The sequence below is a fragment of the Canis lupus genome, chromosome 6, assembly GCF_048164855.1.
Source record: "Canis lupus baileyi chromosome 6, mCanLup2.hap1, whole genome shotgun sequence".
Lineage (NCBI taxonomy): Eukaryota > Metazoa > Chordata > Mammalia > Carnivora > Canidae > Canis > Canis lupus.
This window is the reverse complement of record NC_132843.1, coordinates 44,447,639-44,466,228: the sequence shown is the minus strand read 5'-3', so window position 1 is coordinate 44,466,228 and position 18,590 is coordinate 44,447,639. Positions and strand designations below refer to the sequence as shown.

The 18,590-nt window shown below is 39.6% G+C and overlaps 1 protein-coding gene and 2 long non-coding RNA genes across 9 annotated transcripts in view; 1 reads left to right on the top strand and 2 right to left on the bottom strand.

Annotated features, from left to right (window-relative positions):
• Window positions 1-2,876, bottom strand: part of LOC140635516 (uncharacterized) — a 98,029-nt gene extending 95,153 nt beyond the window's left edge. The window contains exon 1 of the long non-coding RNA XR_012032833.1: window positions 78-2,876. This is a non-coding gene — a long non-coding RNA (uncharacterized lncRNA). The remainder of the gene's footprint in view (window positions 1-77) is intronic.
• SMYD3 (SET and MYND domain containing 3) overlaps window positions 1-18,590 on the bottom strand; it is a 796,483-nt gene that overhangs the window by 568,009 nt on the left and 209,884 nt on the right. The window lies entirely within an intron of this gene.
• LOC140635515 (uncharacterized) lies at window positions 406-7,587 on the top strand. Its single transcript, XR_012032832.1, has 3 exons — window positions 406-1,028; window positions 4,283-4,332; window positions 6,186-7,587. It is a non-coding gene; the product is annotated as an uncharacterized lncRNA (long non-coding RNA).

Genomic DNA, 18,590 nt, shown 5'->3' with positions numbered 1-18,590 from the left:
ACCCCACAGGACTTCTCTCCTAAGCCTTGCCCTCAACTTTCAACCTGGACAAAAACATAGGCCCTCAGAATCCTTACCCTAACTGGACTGAACTTCCAGTATGCTCAAGGAGTCTATCTTGCCTTCTTTCCATCCTTTTCCTTTCCTGCCGACAATCAGCACCAGGAAAGCTTCCTTTGCTCATATATAAATGGTGCTCCTGTTCATATATACTTGTGTCCTTGTATATGCCTTATTTTGGTAACCAGAGATCTCAAATTAGCCAGTATGAGCCAAATTTCAAACATTCTGGTACCGTGGTCCCTTAAGGACACTTGCTTCTGTGGAACAGAAAAGAATCTCGTTGCCAAACCTGTGACATCAAAAGCACAAGACTGTTTGTGCATAGAACTTGGAGCCCTCACAGAATCTACCAGGATCCCTGCTTGCTACATCTTCAAAATTTATATCTCCTACTCTTCACACTACACAACCATAAGCAAAGACCAAAGCACATTCCAGATTTCAGACCCCAGGACAACTGTGACCTACGTATAGCCTTCAGATACGCCATTCATAACATTCTGCTTCCAATTGTTGATTAAAATATAACAAAAGGAGGTATTTTAAATCCAATTAAGTGTTTAAATTTTACACATCAGTATTTAAGTAAAATAGTAAACTGCACGAAAATGAAACACTGTAAGTCACTCTGGAAAAACAAGACTATGAATATCTCTTAGATGTGACATCCTCCTAACAGAGGTGTGTCCCACATCATCTATAGCCTGAATGGCTTCTTTGGAGCCAGTGTGAAATGTGCTGGTGAACAGGTGGCTCACATGTACAAGGCTGTCAGATACTGTACATCAGCGCTCCTTTGGCCGTTTGATTAGGATTTCCCAACAGGCCAGTACTGCAGTCCTTCTGCATCCAGCATCTGCTACTGCATCACAACGGCAGAACAAAGAAGGTGCAGGCTCAGAGGCTCAGCCTGCCTGTGACCAGCACTTACACACCCACCTTCCCAGGACCACCTGGTCTACAAGGTAAATTCCAACCCCCTCATGAAATGTGCACACAACTTCTATCCCCTGAGGATAGAACCTAAAGGTTTCTGAACCTAAAGCAAAGCCTCCACTCCACAAAAAAAAATCTTAATAAAGGATATTAATAAAATCTTGCTTTGTGGCACTTGCCAGCACTTGTCTTTAATGTGACAATGACAAACCCTGCCTCTTACCAGCAAATATTTTCCACAGTCTTGAGAAGTTAAAATTTACATGAAATTTGCTATATAAATTATTCCCCCCAAGTTTTCACTCAAGGTAAACTTCTATGGATGACACAAGGTCAGTTCTCACATTCTGAGAAAATCAGTGCTTGATTACTATCAATTCCCTGAATGTCTGAAAAAAAATCTTTATGTTAGAAATTTGTATGTAGTAATTAATAGCTTACCAAAACAACTGTGAATAAAGGACACTGTTTTTGTTCGTCTTTATATATTCAGCACCTAGCATCATGCCTGGCACATACCAGACACAAAATTTGTAACTAACGAGTAGATCTGTAGCCTCACAAATGTTTGATAATCAAACTTCTTCCAAATTCAAATGGAAAAATTTTCTTCCATTGACTTTCATTATAAAATTGGAGTTGCCTATCTTTGGAAAGTATCTGACCTCAAGATATAAGGTAATAAAATCCACATTTTAAAAAGCAGCAATCATTTTAGAACTTCATGAATATTAACAGGTTATAAAATATTAATAAAAACAATTTCCAAAAGTTTGATATTTAAAGTCTACAACTGTCCTGAACTTAAGATACATTTTCTCATATAAATGGTATTTTGAATAGTAATTAGGTCAGATGAGCTAAAGATTTCATTTTACAATTTCATTACAAGTTTAAAGGCTTCTGTAGTAGGAGCCCATGACTCTAATCACTATTTAATAGTTTATATTTTCTAAAAACATATTTGACATTCTATCTCTTAAGTCAAGATGCCAGAAGAACTGACCTCCATATCCAAACAGGCCCAGAGTGAACTGGTTTGAAATCCAGTTCCATCATTTCCCAACTGACCTTGAGCAAGTTATACTAAACCTTTCCACATTGTTACCACACTTCTAACATGGAGACAACACTAAGTTATGAGAATATTATCCTTGAAATATATTAATCAGATTTGCTCTTTTTGTGTTTCCTTATCCTGGACTCTGCCTCTGTTTTTTTGTCAAAGGCATCCAATTGTCTAAGTGATGTTTAAGTTTGTTGAAACAGAACTACAAAGAGAAAGACTTGATATTAAGTTTTGACACCTGGAAATCATTATTTTAAGTCAACAGCAAGACCACATTCTTAAAACCCACCTTTTTTCAGGAGAAAATGTGTTTTCTAAATCCCTTAAACATCAGTTTTAACAATTAAGGTTTAGGGAGGCACAAGCACCCCAGCACTGGTGATGACCCACCTCACTGAGCCTACCCAAATATTCAAATCACCTGGGAAGCTTTTGGAACATTCTACTGCCTGGCCCCACCCCAGACATTCTGATTGGTCTAGGATGAGGTCCTTGGGCATTAGCCATTTTTTTATAAAGCGCCATTAGGTGATTCTAATACGTAGTCTGGTCTTAGAATAACAGCTCTTAAGTGAAGCCTCCCATTTGGTTCAAAACCATGACCAACACAGAACAGGAAGTAAAACCCAGCAGTGGCCTCCTTGCCCCCTACAGCCATGCACGTACCACGTGCTGGGGATCTGGAGCTTTTCCGTAATCCAGGGGGTCATGTGGACACATGGAAAGGATGAGTGGAAGTAGAAGAATGAGGCCAGTGTGGAGTGATCACAGGAACAGAGGCAAGGCCAGTTCACCAGACTAGCTAAACCACCTGGCACAGATACAAGTAAAGACGAGAAGACATGGGATCCCTGGGTGGCGCAGCGGTTTGGCGCCTGCCTTTGGCCCAGGGCGCGATCCTGGAGACCCGGGATCGAATCCCACATCAGGCTCCCGGTACATGGAGCCTGCTTCTCCCTCTGCCTCTCTCTCTCTCTTTCTCTCTCTCTCTCTCTGACTATCATAAATAAATAAAAATGTAAAAAAAAAAAAAAAAAAGACGAGAAGACAGACTTGGTCCCACTCTATGAGAGTAAGTGAAGGAGAAAATGCAAAAAAGGTTGAGCATTTACCTGAAGAAAGCTGAGCTACATGAAAGAAACAGATCAAACCAGAAGGAACAGAGACAGCATGAGTTGGCTCCTGCCCATTCCTCCCCTTCACCCCTCCTTGTCCCCCCTGAGGTGGAGGCTTGGAAGGAAAAGTAACTCAGTTACATATTATAAAAAAGCCACTGTTCCAAAGAATGGACTGATGGTTGCCAGAGTGGAAGGGAAAGGGGGATGGACGGAGTGGGTAAAGGGGATTGGGGGGTGTGGGCTTCCAGTTACAGACATAGAAGGCATAGCACAGGGAGTATAGTCAACGATATTACAATAGCATTGTACAGTGATGGATGGCAGCTACACTTGTGAGCAGAACATAATGTATAGGGTTGTTGGGTCACTGTCGTACACCTGAAACTACTGTCACACCATGTGTCAACTATACTTCATTTTAAAAATGAAATTTTGAGGGGCGCCTGGGTGGCTCAGTTGGTTAAGCAGCTGCCTTCAGCTCTAGTCATAATACCAAGGTGCTGGGATCGAGCCCCACATTGGGCTCCCTGCTCAGCGAGAATCTGCTTTTCCTTCTCCCTCTGCCTGCCGCCCCACCACCCCGCCTCTGCTTGAGCTCACTTTTTCTTTCTCTCTCTCTGTCAAATAAATAAATAAAATTTTTTAAAGAAGCCATTGTTATCAAAACTATCCAAAACATGAGAAAAGAGAGTCACATGCCCTTTCAGTGTGGTACTAGGTACCATAAAATGGGCTTGCCCAAGGTTTAATACTCTAGAATAATGTCCCTGGTTTGATGCTGTTATTTACTATCTCATTAGAGTCCAGACATTTGGAGCTATAGGTTAACTTGTAGGTTTCTGGCCCACAGAAAGGAAAGCTCAAAAGTCCTGGTTTTACTGCCTGCAGAACATTACCAGCTTTGTCTCTCCAATCTTAGTCCAAAATTGTTATTTAATGCCAGAACACTCTTAGAACCACCATTAATCTTCACTGGCTACCTTGTTAATAAGTTAATAAATCACTGACACATTATAGACATTATAGTCTGTATTTCTATGAGATTTAGGTTTTAACATTTTGAAAATTATACTTTAATAGTATATTTTCTTTGCAGATTGGATGGTTTGTGCAAATCTGCCACCCACTGACAATGACTGCAAACAGGTATTTTATAAGATAATTCAAGTAAAGTGCTTAGCACAGTGTGTGGTACATAGTAAATGCTCAGTAAACATGTCGTTATTCATAGCTGCTAATAGCAAAAGGGGTTTTTACTTGACCCTCGGTAGCAACCATGAACTCACCAATAGGGATCCATAGCAATAACTGTGGGTAACCCAGATCAGGAGTTACACATGGAAGGCTTTTTCAAGTAGGAGCCATTTGCAAATATTACAAATACAGGGAGCCACTCTGCTCAAAGTAATTCCCAAATGATCAGTGCAGATGGTGAGAATCACTTGCATTTTTTTAATATTTTGTTTGTTTATTTTCAAGAGAGAGTGAGCATGAGCAAGGGGAGGGGCAAAGGGAGATGGTGACCCTGGGTTTTTGACCAGAGCCAAAGGTAGGCACGTAACCAACTAAGCCACCCAGGTGTCCTGAGAATCGCTTGTATATTTATCACAATATGTGTGTGGGCCTATGGGGAGAAAACAACCCTACCTTAGCAAGATTAAGTACAAGGCTCTGAAAGAAGCCATCTTGGTGACTGAATGTGCTCCTCCATAATTTAAGGGATGTTTGGATGATATTCAAAACTTAGGTGACTGATCCTGACTATAGGAGAAAAAGCGAGACAGTGAAGTTAACTATGTTAGGATGTGAACAGAGAGGATACTAGTCAAGGGAGAGAGCAAAAGCTATCAAGGAGAATATGTGATTAATTTCTTAAATTATCAACTCTGTGGGCATGATTCCTCTACAGAAGTCTCTTTACACATGAAGTGCACCTATAAAAATAGTAACTTGTCCAACCTTAAAACTGAGCTTAGAGGAAACTTCAAGCCTTGGCTTTGACTTTAATTTAAAGAGTGAGAGTCTCAGATACTTTAACACTCTGGCAAGGCCATCCTCACCCGCTGATCTTTCATTCCACTGCTTTTCTCTCCTGTGTCTGGAGGTTTGTTCTCCTGATATCAATAAGCAATACTACAATTGGCAGAACGGAAGTACAAGCACAGATGCCTCACAAAATGAGGAGCAAAAACCTATATTTTTCTTTCTCTCACTCTCTTTCCCCTTCCACAGACGGAGAAGAAAAACCTAGTATTATTCTGGAGTGAACACTCAATCACTCACACACACACACACACACACACGGTCATCATAATTTCCTGCACTGACTCACAGCTTGATCTCAACTACTCTACCACCTGCTTACTACAAAGCCGTCAAAAGGAAAGTAATAATTAGTACACAAATTTCTGAGATTATATACTTCTTTGAAATAGGCAATTTTACACAGTATAAAATAAAAACCATTTGTTATCTTGTGATGGTACACTTAAACGGGCTTTTAATTTAAGAAAAATAGAAAATATGTAGGTTAATAAAGTGATCTCAATTAAAAAAAAAGAAAGATTCGAGAATATTGGCATTTCCATATCCTGCAGAATACTGATGACTATATGGTCAAAATGAGCATCAGTTACAAATTATGTGTACAGCTTGCTAACAAATTAGGGAAATGTTCCCCATTGGTTTCTTTCCTGACTGTAAAATAATATTCACACAGAAATTTGCAATTCAAATTCAGTATCTTATGAGTACATTTTGCAGACCATGGTCTGAGAAGGGAGAGAATGAGCTAATAGTTGCATGGAAAGTATAAATTGCTGCTGGCTCTTTGCCAGAAACACTAGACCAAATGTTTAGAGACCATGAGGCATCTAAGCAAGCCCAGTGCATCTGGACTTCTCAGTACTAGTCTTTGCTGTTTATACATGAACCTCCAGGTAAAGAGCCACATAAATTTGAAAATCATGCATTTAAAACTGTATTTATTTTATTTACAGGGGACAGAAAGGGAAGCAAATTTGAAAGCCCTTTGAGAACATTTGTGACAACACTGACAAGAAATCCCAGTGATTTAAGCAACACTAATAACCATATGTCTGGACCTATGTTCAGCTGTAATTTACACATTAAGTATAAGCTCTTATTTTCATACTTGAGAAAACATGCCAACTATTCAGTATTTATTAACATTGTTAACTTGCAGAATGAGAAAACTAATTACAATAGAAGGAAGGAAATATTGGTCTTGGGAAAAAATGACTTTGGTTTTCATACAGGTAGGTGGTAAAGGAGTCATTACTACTTCCCAAAACCAATCCAGCACATCTGTATCTTAACCTACAATATTACAGCAGATATGATCACTATATGGGCAAATATAAAAATATGCTCATAAAAATCTGCTCCAACACACTAAGTCATTCCAGCACACCACAATATAATTTTTGTAGGTATACACGGCAATCAACTGTGTGACACAATTAAAGGCCTTGTGTATCACAAGTTTTCCTCAAAGTACTGTGAGCAGAGCTGTTGAACTAGGACATGAGAGCTGTGGGAGGGGAAACAGGCCAGAATGAAATAAAAGTCTTTGCAACAGAAAGCTTATGCTCAGCACCATAAGCTGAGCAAATGGCAGAGGGAGATTAGGTAGGGAGTATCTGCCTGCTTAAAAAAACTAAGTAAGGGCATGTGGGTGGCACAGTTGGTTGAGCGTCCAACTCTTGGTTTTGCCTCAGGTCATGATCTCAGGGTCCTGGGATTGAGCCCTGCATTAGGCTCCACACTCAACAGAGTCTGCCTGCAATTCTCTCTCTTCCTCTGCCCCTCCTGCTCATTCTCTCTCTCTCTCTCTCTCTCTCTTTCTCTCTCAAATAAATACATAAATAAAGCTTTAAAAAATAAGTTAAAAAAGGCAATAGCTATTTTCAAGAAAATAATTTTGGCAGGCCACAAGTGTTAAGACTAATGACTAAAGCCTGAGCTGAGAAAACCTGCAGACAAAATCACAGAGGGCCACCACAGGCAATGATCACAAGTCACCACACTTGGTGGGTCAACCTGTCCCTCCACTGTGGGAACATCAGTGCTGCAGGAGGACTGCAGACAAACTAGATCGCGTATGACATCATTCCACACATGGTAGGAATCACGAGGCCCGTTTGCAGGTCCTCATGGACAGGGAGCGTGAAGTATACTGAATATCCCTCAAAGAAAAGTATAGGTCCACAGCCTAGTGGACAGTCTCGTCCACGAGGGCCCAGCACTGGCAGGCCACTTCTGAGTGGTGCACACTGGCAACTTGTACAGCAAATGTTTCACTTCTTCTACCTCATTTATATGTACCTACGTACTCACCTTAGAACACCTGGAGCTTCTAGAAGGCTATGCTTTAATGTACACATGGTCAGTATGTTTTGTATTAAACTGTGATTTCTTTTAAGCTGTTTTTCAGAAAGTGAGTTAAAAAATTAGGATACTGTGAAAAAAAATTAGGGTACTGTGACATCAAAGTAGTATTACGCGTGCTTTGGCATATGTATATGTGCTTCCATATTGAGGCCCTTCTACTGGCAGGGGACTTTGCACTTGGCTCGTGGGACAACTCACAACAGTCTCAGAGGAAAACTGCCCACCCCAGGACTCAGGTTAATTCCTTTGCTCTCACCTTCTTAGAAACTTCACCTCACTCACTAATAACCCTCTCCCTGACCTATCTTTAAATCTGCATCATTACTGACTCCCAAGCTTCTATCTCTTTACAACAACCAACCAACCACCTACATCCCTCTGTCATCCCATTTTTTTTAAGATTATTTATTTATTCATGGGATGCAGAGAGAGGCAGAGACATAGGCAGAGGGAGAAGAAGGCTCCCCATAGGGAGCCCGTGAAGACCCAATCCCAGGATCATGACCTGAGCTGAAGGCAGATGCTCAACCACTGAGCCACCCAGGTGCCCCCTATTCTTTTCTTATTCGCAGCCAAATTTCTTTAAAAGAGCCAGCACTCAGGGGCGCCTGGGTGGCTCATCTCACAAAGCCTCTGACTCCTAGGCCTTCCACTCAGATTAAGATCTTGGGGTCCTGGGATCAATCCAACAAGGGCTCTGCACTCGGTGAGGAGTCAGCTTGTCTCCCTCTCTCTGCCCCTCCCCCACTTCATGCTCTCTCACTAAAATAAAATAAATAAATCTTTAAAGAAAAAAAAAAGATCCAGCACTCATCACTCTACCTAAGGTGCTCTAGCAAAGCTCGCTATAGAATGCTTCATTATGGGCAGCCCGGATAGCTCAGTGGTTTAGCGCCACCTTCAGCCCAAGGCCTGATCCTGGAGACCCAGGATTGAGTCCCACTTCAGGCTCCCTGCATGGAGCCTACTTCTCCCTCTGCCTGTGTCTCTGCCTCTCTGTCTCTCATGAATAAGTAAATAAAATCTTTAAAAAATAAATAAGTAAATCTTAAAAAGAAAAAAAAGAATGCTTCATTATTGAAATCAATCTAAACTTCAGTCCTCATCTTAACTGATCTCTCTGCAACGGGAAACTGCTGACTTCCTTCTTGAAACGTTTTCTCTCCCTTGGTTTCTACAACATCTTTCTCTCCAAGAGCTCCTCCGACTTCTCTCCCTGTCAGTCACAGCCGCTGGCTTCTCTTTTCTCAGCCAGCTCTGCCCAGCCTGTTCCACAGGGTTCTCTCCGCACTCTCCTATCTTCGTTTCCAGCCCCTCCCTCTACTAACTACTCCCCTTTCCACAGCATCAGCTGTCAGCTAAACAGTTCTGAGTTTTCAAGTCTCAATTTCCTCCTTAAATCTCTCTTGAGACTCAGTCCCATATGACCAGACCCCTTCTGATGACATCACTTGGATGCTCCCACAAGCACCTCACACTTGACATGTGCAAAACAGAATTCATGGTCTACACCTGCCCTCCTCCCTCCCCTATCCCTGTGCCTCTGCTGTTAGCTCCTCTTGCTGGATTGGCTGTCTTTCTGAAAGGCACTACACCAAACTCTACCTGGGTTTGCCAGGTTAGAGACCAGGGCATCCTCTTTACCTCCTTTCCTCCCACCACCCACGTGGACAGTTTCCAAGCACTGGCATCTCCACCTCCTTTCCTTCCTCTGCCCACCACAGTGATGGCCCTAGCTCAGGGTCACATGGGGCACTGATTTGATTCCTACAGTGGCCTCCCAGCCTCAATTTTGCCATCTTCCAATCCTCTTTTAGACAGAGTATATCAAATTCCCCAAATCCCATGTCTCTTGTCAAATTAAAAATCTGCAAATGGTTCTTCTTCAAGAAAAGGTCCAGGTCCATGGCTCTTGCCTGTCATTTGCCTCCCTACTAAACAACTTCCTGCCTCCTGGCTCTGCTCTAGCCATACGGAATCACTCAGCAGTTTCTAAAAAAAGCAAAATCTTTCCTATCTGTGTGATGGCATATGCTGTCTCTTCTGCTTGACTGCGCTTCTCCCAACTCTGTCTAGCTGCAAAGACTTGGAGACATGGCTAAGAGGCCCTGTCCTACCCATCGCTTCCCTGGACACCCACAGCCTGGGTGTGATGCTCTAAGGGCAGGAGCCCCATATGTACAGTACCCCTACCAGGACTGTGACTGTCCTATTTGAGGAAATGAACCAAAACTCAATAGGTCCTTATATGAAGAGTGTAACCAAATCCAAGTAGCTAGCCCAACAAACAGACAATTCTACTGCCAAGTCCATGCAGACATTTAATATGTTGTGTGATTTGGGTAAACCAATTAAGCTCTCTGCCTACAAACATCTTCATATATAAGTTGAGAATAATATATCTATTTTACAGGGTATTAAGTGAGGTAATCCATAAACCCAATATGGGGCATACATATTAGTTATTCCTTATCTACCAGGAATAAAAAGTAGTAATAAATATTTTATGTATTACTTTATTAAAACAGCTCATGAAACAAATAAGACAGAGGTTAATACCCCTACTTATAATTTTTAGAAATAGTCCCAGGGAACCAAAGCTATTTTCCCAGGAACACTCATGCAGTTAGCAGTAGCAAAGTTCTTTGGTGTCAGATACAAAACTGATTCTCTTTACTTAGTGACTCATAAATCTCACTATGCCTCCCTATAAAAGATACCACACCAAAGAGGAGTAGAGCTGAGAAAGAATAGGTCTTCCTAACATAGGAGCTGAGAAATTCTGAGCAAAGTGTCTAAATGAACTGTTTCCTTACTAAAGGACAATAGTTTTCTTACTGGACACAAGGTAATGCCAACTATCAGAGGCAGCATAAAGTTATCAGTCAGGGAAAGGTCCCCAATGTCATAAGTTCTGCTTTAACAAGAAAATTCTTATATTAAAAACTGTCAGGTTGCCATGGTAACAATCTATTTGCGATCATGATGCTGGTGGTATTCTGTTATATTTCTCTCAAGGAAAAGTAAACTAGATGTGGCCAAGGAATTTAATAAAAGTATCCGCTGGACCAAAAGCCAAGATATGACTGTTTTTAGGCAATATGACAGGATTAAAATATACAGCAGGAGATCCTCGGGTTACAATACCAGTTCCATCAATAAAATTAAAAGATTTTGACCTTGACACCAATACAAGGTACAGCCATCTGATCTGGAAAACTCAATTCTCTGAGCAAGAAAAATAAATCGTTAAACAACCGAGATAACAGCCATGGAACAAGAAAGTCAGAATTCATCAACAGGAGAACAAAATCAATTCTCAAAGAAAGTATGAATTATAAAGACTAAATTTCTACCGAAAGCTCAAAGGTTTCATTTTTCTGTTTTGTTGGGTGTTTGTGTGTGCATGTACGTGTGAGGAGCTGGATTCTGAACTCTATGCCTCCTTCGACTTTTCTCTAGAATATGTCAGAGAATATATTCAAAATAAATTGATCTTAAATAAAAAAGGAAGAAAGTTATTGTTATTAATTAGAACATCCTGAAGTTTGAACATGCAGGCTCCTGGTACAGACAGGGACAATTTCTAAGCAATCAGCAAAGCCTCAGTCACAAGTAGGAAAATCAGATTTCCTCTCCCGGTAAGCTTTTCCAAAACTCGTTTCCACAACTATCCAAGAAATGGTAACAGTTTCCAAAATAATTTCTTTGCTATTTTAATGACTTTACAAAACAGTATATACATGCTTGATATCCTCAAAGACGATCAGAATAAAAATTGCACTCCCTCTACATCAACAATGAATTAGCTTTTATAAAAAAATATCAACATTCATGATAAAAGAAATTTTTTTCCACACTGGCCAGCTCTTAACTTACACAGGAAGTTTAGATTTAGATATAAATAACTTTATTTTAATAATGTATGTTTATTTTTTTTTAATTTTTTTTTCTTTTTTAGTTATTTATGATAGTCACACAGAGAGAGAGAGAGAGAGGCAGAGACACAGGCAGAAGGAGAAGCAGGCTCCATGCACCGGGAGCCCGACGTGGGATTCGATCCCGGGGCTCCAGGATCGCGCCCTGGGCCAAAGGCAGGCGCCAAACCGCTGCGCCACCCAGGGATCCCTGTATGTTTATATTATATACAGTACTATACTTGTCATGTGTTATAATATATTTTACAAACAAATATTTATATATAAAAATAAAATATATTTACATATAAGCAGTTTATTTTCTGAAATGCAGTCCTGAAAACCATGTGTAATCAAATTTCCCATATAACAAGTCATGCTTTCCTTCTACTTTCAATATAAAATTATAGAACTGCTGTTCTCCAAACTCCCTAAAGAGGACTGGCTGAACAAATGTGTATGTGTGTGTCTGTGTATGTATTTGTTTTAGTTTGGTTTTTCAGTTTTCTCTTTTGAAGTAGACTCCATGCCTACCTAGCATGGAGCCCAACACAGGGCTTGAACTCAACCATGAGACCAAGATCTGAGCTGAGACTAACAGTCAGACATCTAACCACTGAGCCACCCCAAGATATGTATTTTTTAAATACAGTTAAGATTACGGCAAACTTCATAAAGTCAAATATTTAAATTTTAGTAAATTCAGGCAAAATATTAACAACTTAAATAACAACATCTATAGCCAGCATAGGCAACTGCTTTTGCCTATTTTTCTTCAAGCTCATGGAGATGTTGGAAATTTTAATATCAAAAGTCTGTTAAAGGACTCAGGTGAAGGATAACCACATCAAATAGTAAAGGAAACACATGAGTACAGACTTGAGCAGAAGTGGAGAGAATCATCCAGACTTTAAGCAGAACTGGATAGCGAGGGCAGCCCAGGTGGCTCAGCAGTTTAGTGCCTGCCTTCAGCCCAGGGCGTGATCCTGGAGACCCAAAATCAAGTCCCATGTCGGGCTCCCTGCATGGAGCCTGCTTCTCACTCTGCCTGTGTCTCTGCCTCTCTCTCTCTGTGTGTGTCTTTCATGAATAAATAAATAAAATCTTAAAAAAAAAAAAAAAGAACTGGATAGCGAGATGGAGACATGTAGTAAACAGTCAGTAGTTGGAAACACAGAATTGGAACTCAGAATGGGGTCCTGAAATAGACAAAGATTCACTCATTGGTGGAAAATCAGTCAGTGAATCTACAAAAGAGGATGATATCCCTTAGGAAAACAGTGTGTAGAGAAACAATGCTAATCCTTGGGGGAGACCAATTTTTACAGGTCAGTGGAGTCTGAACAAGCAAGATGACAAACAGGTCTCCAAAGTCTGGGGAGAAGGGTTTCAGGAAGGGAACACCAACAGTGTGTGCCTCAGCTCCACCAGAACCCAGAACAGACAAGAATACTGGAACCCACATTAAGATGTAACCACTTGCATCAGAACAGCACTGGAGGCAGAAACGAGATTCCCAAGGCTGGCTGGATGAGCAAGAAAGTACATCAAACATGGTTATCCTAAGCATTTAACACTACAATCAGGAATCCTCAAGAAATAAAGGCTAGTGACTCTGGATTATTTAATAATGTTTCTGGTGAAAAAGAAACAGCAGCAGCATTTATTTTTAAAGCTAAGAACTTGAAATTGCTAAGTTATAATGGCAACCCATCCTTTTTCTTTTTTCTTGCAGCATAAATACATTTCTTGACAAAAATAAGAATAGTTTCTCATGCATCAAATGTCAAAAGTTCATGTATTTTTTTCTGATGTGTAAATGCCATAGATCCACTGTATCGATCAGAGGATGATATGAATCTGTCTGGAATCAGTAATGCTTTTTAATTAAATTAAAAGATTTTTCCCTCCAAGACTTCCATTTCAGTCCTAAATATGTGTTATATCCATTCATCTTTGTCTCATAGGACAATGCTCTCCATATTTTAGAGGTAGACAGCTTTACTGTTGGCTTCCTGCTAACAGGACATCTTGGATCTAATTACCAATATTATTTATGAATTACAATTGAAGGAGTGTTTTTCAGTATGATGAAATATTCATCATTTTAAGAGATGCTTAATATGAAGAGGGATGGGACAATATACTTGCTCTTTTCCAGTCCTCTCTGGTTACACTTTTTTTTTTTTTTTAAGATTTTACATATTTATTCATGAGAGACACACAGAGAGGCAGAGACACAGGCAGAGGGAGAAACAGGCTCCTCGCAGGGAGCCAGATGTGGGACTCAATCCCAAATCCCCAGGATCACGCCCTGGGCCTAAGGCAGACACTCAACCACCGAGCCACCCAGGCATCCCATTACACCCACTTCTGGAAAGACAACAAACAACATAGGTTTATTCCTTTGTCTATTTAAGCCTGCAGGTTCAGAGACAGTTTTATCAACATCCAAACAAAAACAGGAAGTAATTTCTAAGAAAAAGTATATTCATAAAAGGCAAGAAAGCACTTACTGAGATAAAAAATAATAATGAGCAACTATCCCAGCAGGTAGTGATAAAATACAACTGAATAGTACTATCAAGCACTACAAAGATAGTAAATTGAAAAAAGTCCAAATATTAATCTTTTTCTATAACAAAAAGTATAGTTAAGCTTACAAACTCAACTAATGCCTAACATACTTCTTTAAATTTAAAGTATTTGAATATAAAAAAAGAAAATTATGAACAATATAGGGGGTTCTCCTGTGTTTGCAACACAATTTCAGATATCCAACAGGAGCTGCTATATTCAGTTCCAAGTATTCCTTCATAAAAAATCAGAGACAAAGTGGAAGTTTTGCTCTAATAGTAAAAGATATACCTCCATCAGATTAAAATTTTCTAGACCCTTTGGCTTTAAAAATAAGGATATACAAAATCTTTCATTATGCAGCAATGACTAGACCATCATGAATATACAACATTCCCTCTATACTATATCATATAAAGAAGGAAGAGACATCTCTAATTTGAAAAGCCAGAGAAAATGTCTAGATCTGCTTAGAATTGTCATGGCCCCAAATATTTCACAGGGAAAAAGAGTCAAAGTCTCAAGGTTTCATCATGCAAATTCACAATTTAAAGTCCATCAGAATTTTATAACTAAAGAAGTTAAAACTAGAATTGCAAATTGATATTATTTGTAGCACTTATAAGACAGGCAAGGATTAAAAAAAGTACTATCATCTAATGCTAGCAAGGTTGTAAATAAACAGTGCATTTATACAGTATTGGTGAAATGTAAAAAAATATATATTGGAGCACAATTTGGCAACAAATATAAAAATGTATAATCTGACTCAGCAATTTCAATTCTATTAATTTATCTTATGCAAACAACCATTTAAGTAAGTAAAGATATATGTATAGTGATGTTCTTTGCAATAAAAACAAAGAAATGAAAATAATCCAATAGAGTACTGATTAAATTTTAATGTTCCTACAATGGAGTAATACACAATCATTAAATAAAATTATATGTGATGTGTCTGCAGGAGTGTATATATTAAATATAGATAATGGAATGTAAACCTGTTAACAGAAGTAGGGTTTCTGGGACACCCGAATTTGTGATTTGTATTTTAATTTTTTTATAATGACCATACAATTCTTAAAACACCTGAATAAATGTTTAAAACAAGTGAAGAAATGTATTAGCACAGTTGAAAAACACACATTTGTATGTGTTACAGACAATGGTTTCTGTTTGTGTCAAAAAAAGTTAAAAGATATCTAGAGATATGAAAGGTAATGTGTTGGCTATCTGTAGTACTGTTATTAATACAGAAGAGGAAAAAAACACAGAAAACTGCCTTTTGGGGACTATAAGTGAAGACAGCAGTCCAGCAAATGTTTGATGTATTATCAAAATTAAGATGCTATCAACTTGGAGGCCAAGTAACAAGGTACGAATTTGGGTTTTTTATATTTATTTTTTTTCTTGAGAGAAAATGTGAGAGCGGGGGGAGGGGCAGAAGGAGAGGGAGAGAGAGAATCTTAAGCAGACCCCTGCTCAGCATGGAGCCCATCACAGAGCTCCAACTCACAACCCTGAGATCATGACCTGAGCTGAAACCAAGAGCTGGGCGCTTATCTGACTGAGGCTTCCAGGCGCCCTGACAAGCTATATGAGCCTGGGGAGGTTCCTTCACTTTTCCAAGCCTCTATATCCTGTAAAACAGGGTACTAACAGTACTTATCCCATAGAATTGTGAAGATTTAGAAGGTAACATACACAACGCACAGTACCTGGCATATGGCTTTACTCACTGTCGGCTCTTCTCAGAGCACACCAACTTTGTTTTTTTCTTTAGCAATTACAAGGGCTTCAGGAAATCAAACCCTGAGTTTTATTGCAAACAAATAGAAACAAGGGATATTAACTTCAGATTGGATAATAGAAAACACTCAGCCTGCCAGTGGAGTTCATTATCCACCTATAATAATGCTAGCCATGGTAAGAACAGTTTTAGCTTTCCAGAGAGACAAGTCCTCTCTGATTATCGATACCAACCCTGACTTTCTAACAAATATTAAAATAATACCAGCTACAAAATGCACACAGAGAAAACTGAATGAAGATCAAACCCAAATTTGCCTATAAACATAAGTGAGCACTTGGAGGGAAACCAAAGCAAAATCTTATGAATAAAAAGAGTATAAAGAGATAGTGGGAGGAAAAAAAATAACAACAGAAACTGTTTCCCATAATCAAAACACATGCATTTCCCCCACTCCACAGATTCCAGTCAGCAGTATTAAGCAATTATTTGCCCTCAAGAATACCCAATTCTACTACAGGAGCCAAGATAAACCAACAAGTTAACTGTGACACAGGAATTACCAAGCTCCATGGGAGCCTAACAAAGAGAAGGCGGACTTCCTGCTGGTTGAAGAACAATCCAGCTATAGTGGGAGTGCTTTTCAGGTATGAGTATAAACAAGAAAGTCAGAAACCAAGATTCATTCCTCTAACAAGTGTGAAGTAATGAAACTATGTCTTAATAAGCTGCATGCACAAATTTTATACCATCTATCAGAAGCCTGTTTTGTGGAAAGTATTATATTATGTGCTATAAGGAAGCACAATATTTCTAATGCCTCCTAAGCTCTACAATCCACTTGGACAGCATTTCAAACATATTGTATCATGAATTCCCAAAGGCAACTGATGTGTCTTTTTTATCTCTGCATTCCCAACCCCTTGCACTATGCCTGCAATGTCATTGGCACTAAATAAATGTCTGGCAAACAAGTGAATAAATAAAGGACTATAATACAAAGCAGAATATTATATATGCCACTGATAATCAGGATTAGAGAGTTTATCAGAGGAACAGAGCACCCACGATAGGGTAAGCAAGGAAGACGAAGAGATATGTTGCTTCTGTCACCTGGCTCTCCTTCTCCATACTCCTCTGGCAATCATCTTTTCCCCATTATCTCCCTGTTCCCTTGGAGCTAACTCCAGGGGTGGGCATATGACCCAAGGTAAGCACACTGAAATACTACATCCCACTGGCCATAGCAATTGGTTAAAACATGCATACCTGACCCAAGCCATGCTTAATACAATCACAGCTAATCTTTGGAATCTTGCTTAAGCAACTGAAAAGTCATTTTTCATGCTGGATTTGGAGTTGAAGGGATGAAAACAGAGCTTCTGACCACTGTGTCACCACCATACATGGGGAAACCCTGTCTGAGAATGGAAGCAACTCATGGAAAGAGAGCCTAGCAATAGAGGGAGACTAATCCTAATGACATCATTTGAGTCCCTGGATTTAGCATTGCTAAAAGGAAGCATTTTTTAGTTCATAGGCAACAAATCTTTCTTGCTTCATTCAATATTAGTCTGGATTTTCTGTCATGTGAGACTGTAAGAGTTTTCACTGAAAGATGGAATTAGAACTCATCGATGAAGAAAAGTGGCAGCTTTTCAAATAGGGAAGAGCCTTGTAGGCACCAAAAGGCTCTGGAAAAGACTGCCTGCCAGCTGTTTGTGCTCAAGCCAGGACTTAACCACTCTCACCTGCGTTTCTTGTCTGTAGCGTGAGATGGATAGGACTATGTAAGCAGTAAGGTAAAGAAACAGAAGTTACTTCAGCTATATTTACTTTTGTAAAAATCTTTAGCTTGTCAAGTTTAAGTTTAGATTACGTCTGAGAGAATGCGATGGGGTTAGCTGAGTGAGGTGGGTATAACAAATGGGACTTCTCACACCATACTAAAAGGAGTGGCTGCTACCCAACTCAAGCAAACTGCTGCCATTTGGGAACAAACCCAATATAGTCACATGCCCCAGTTTTTCAGCAAAAAAACTCAATCCGGACTTTAAAGATGTTGGCAAGAAATAATATAAAAAATGAACTGACAGAGATGTATGGTCTACATATACAAGTCTATGGACAGGATCCAGCAGCTGGTATCCTGACTCAGAGTCTATTCCAAAAGTCAAGAAATTAAGCTCAAATCCATATAAAAGGATTTGACCCATGTAAAGGTTTTCTAAAGAACACAAGTATATGGATATCCTAAGGAAAGCTCCTATGACAAAAGAATGGAAGAGAGAATTACAGATACACAGAAGGAATGACAGACTGAATGTCTAGGACTGCTCCTAGCACAAAAAATAGCTATTGAGTAGGCGAAAATAATGAAGGAACCTACCTATGCTCTCAAGGCGGGTACCCCAAGGAGCTCTCCAGGCTCTCCTTCCTTTCCACCTCTGTAAAACACCACTCATTACATTAGCTACTTTGTAGCATTCTGAAGAATAAATGAGTTGATACTTACTGCAAGAATTCTAAGAACTCCCAAGATCCCTGCCCCCTGGTGCACTCACTTCCCTATAATAAATGGGTGCTGCTTCAAGCTCCTGAGCCTGTAGCAACTCGTTATCCAGCAATAGGAAATTAATACACTTGCAAAGCATTTAGAACACAGCTTGACACAAAGTCCTCAATGAATATTAGCTATTGTTATTACAGGAGTCCATTAAACCATATGTTCGTCTGATGTATTTAAA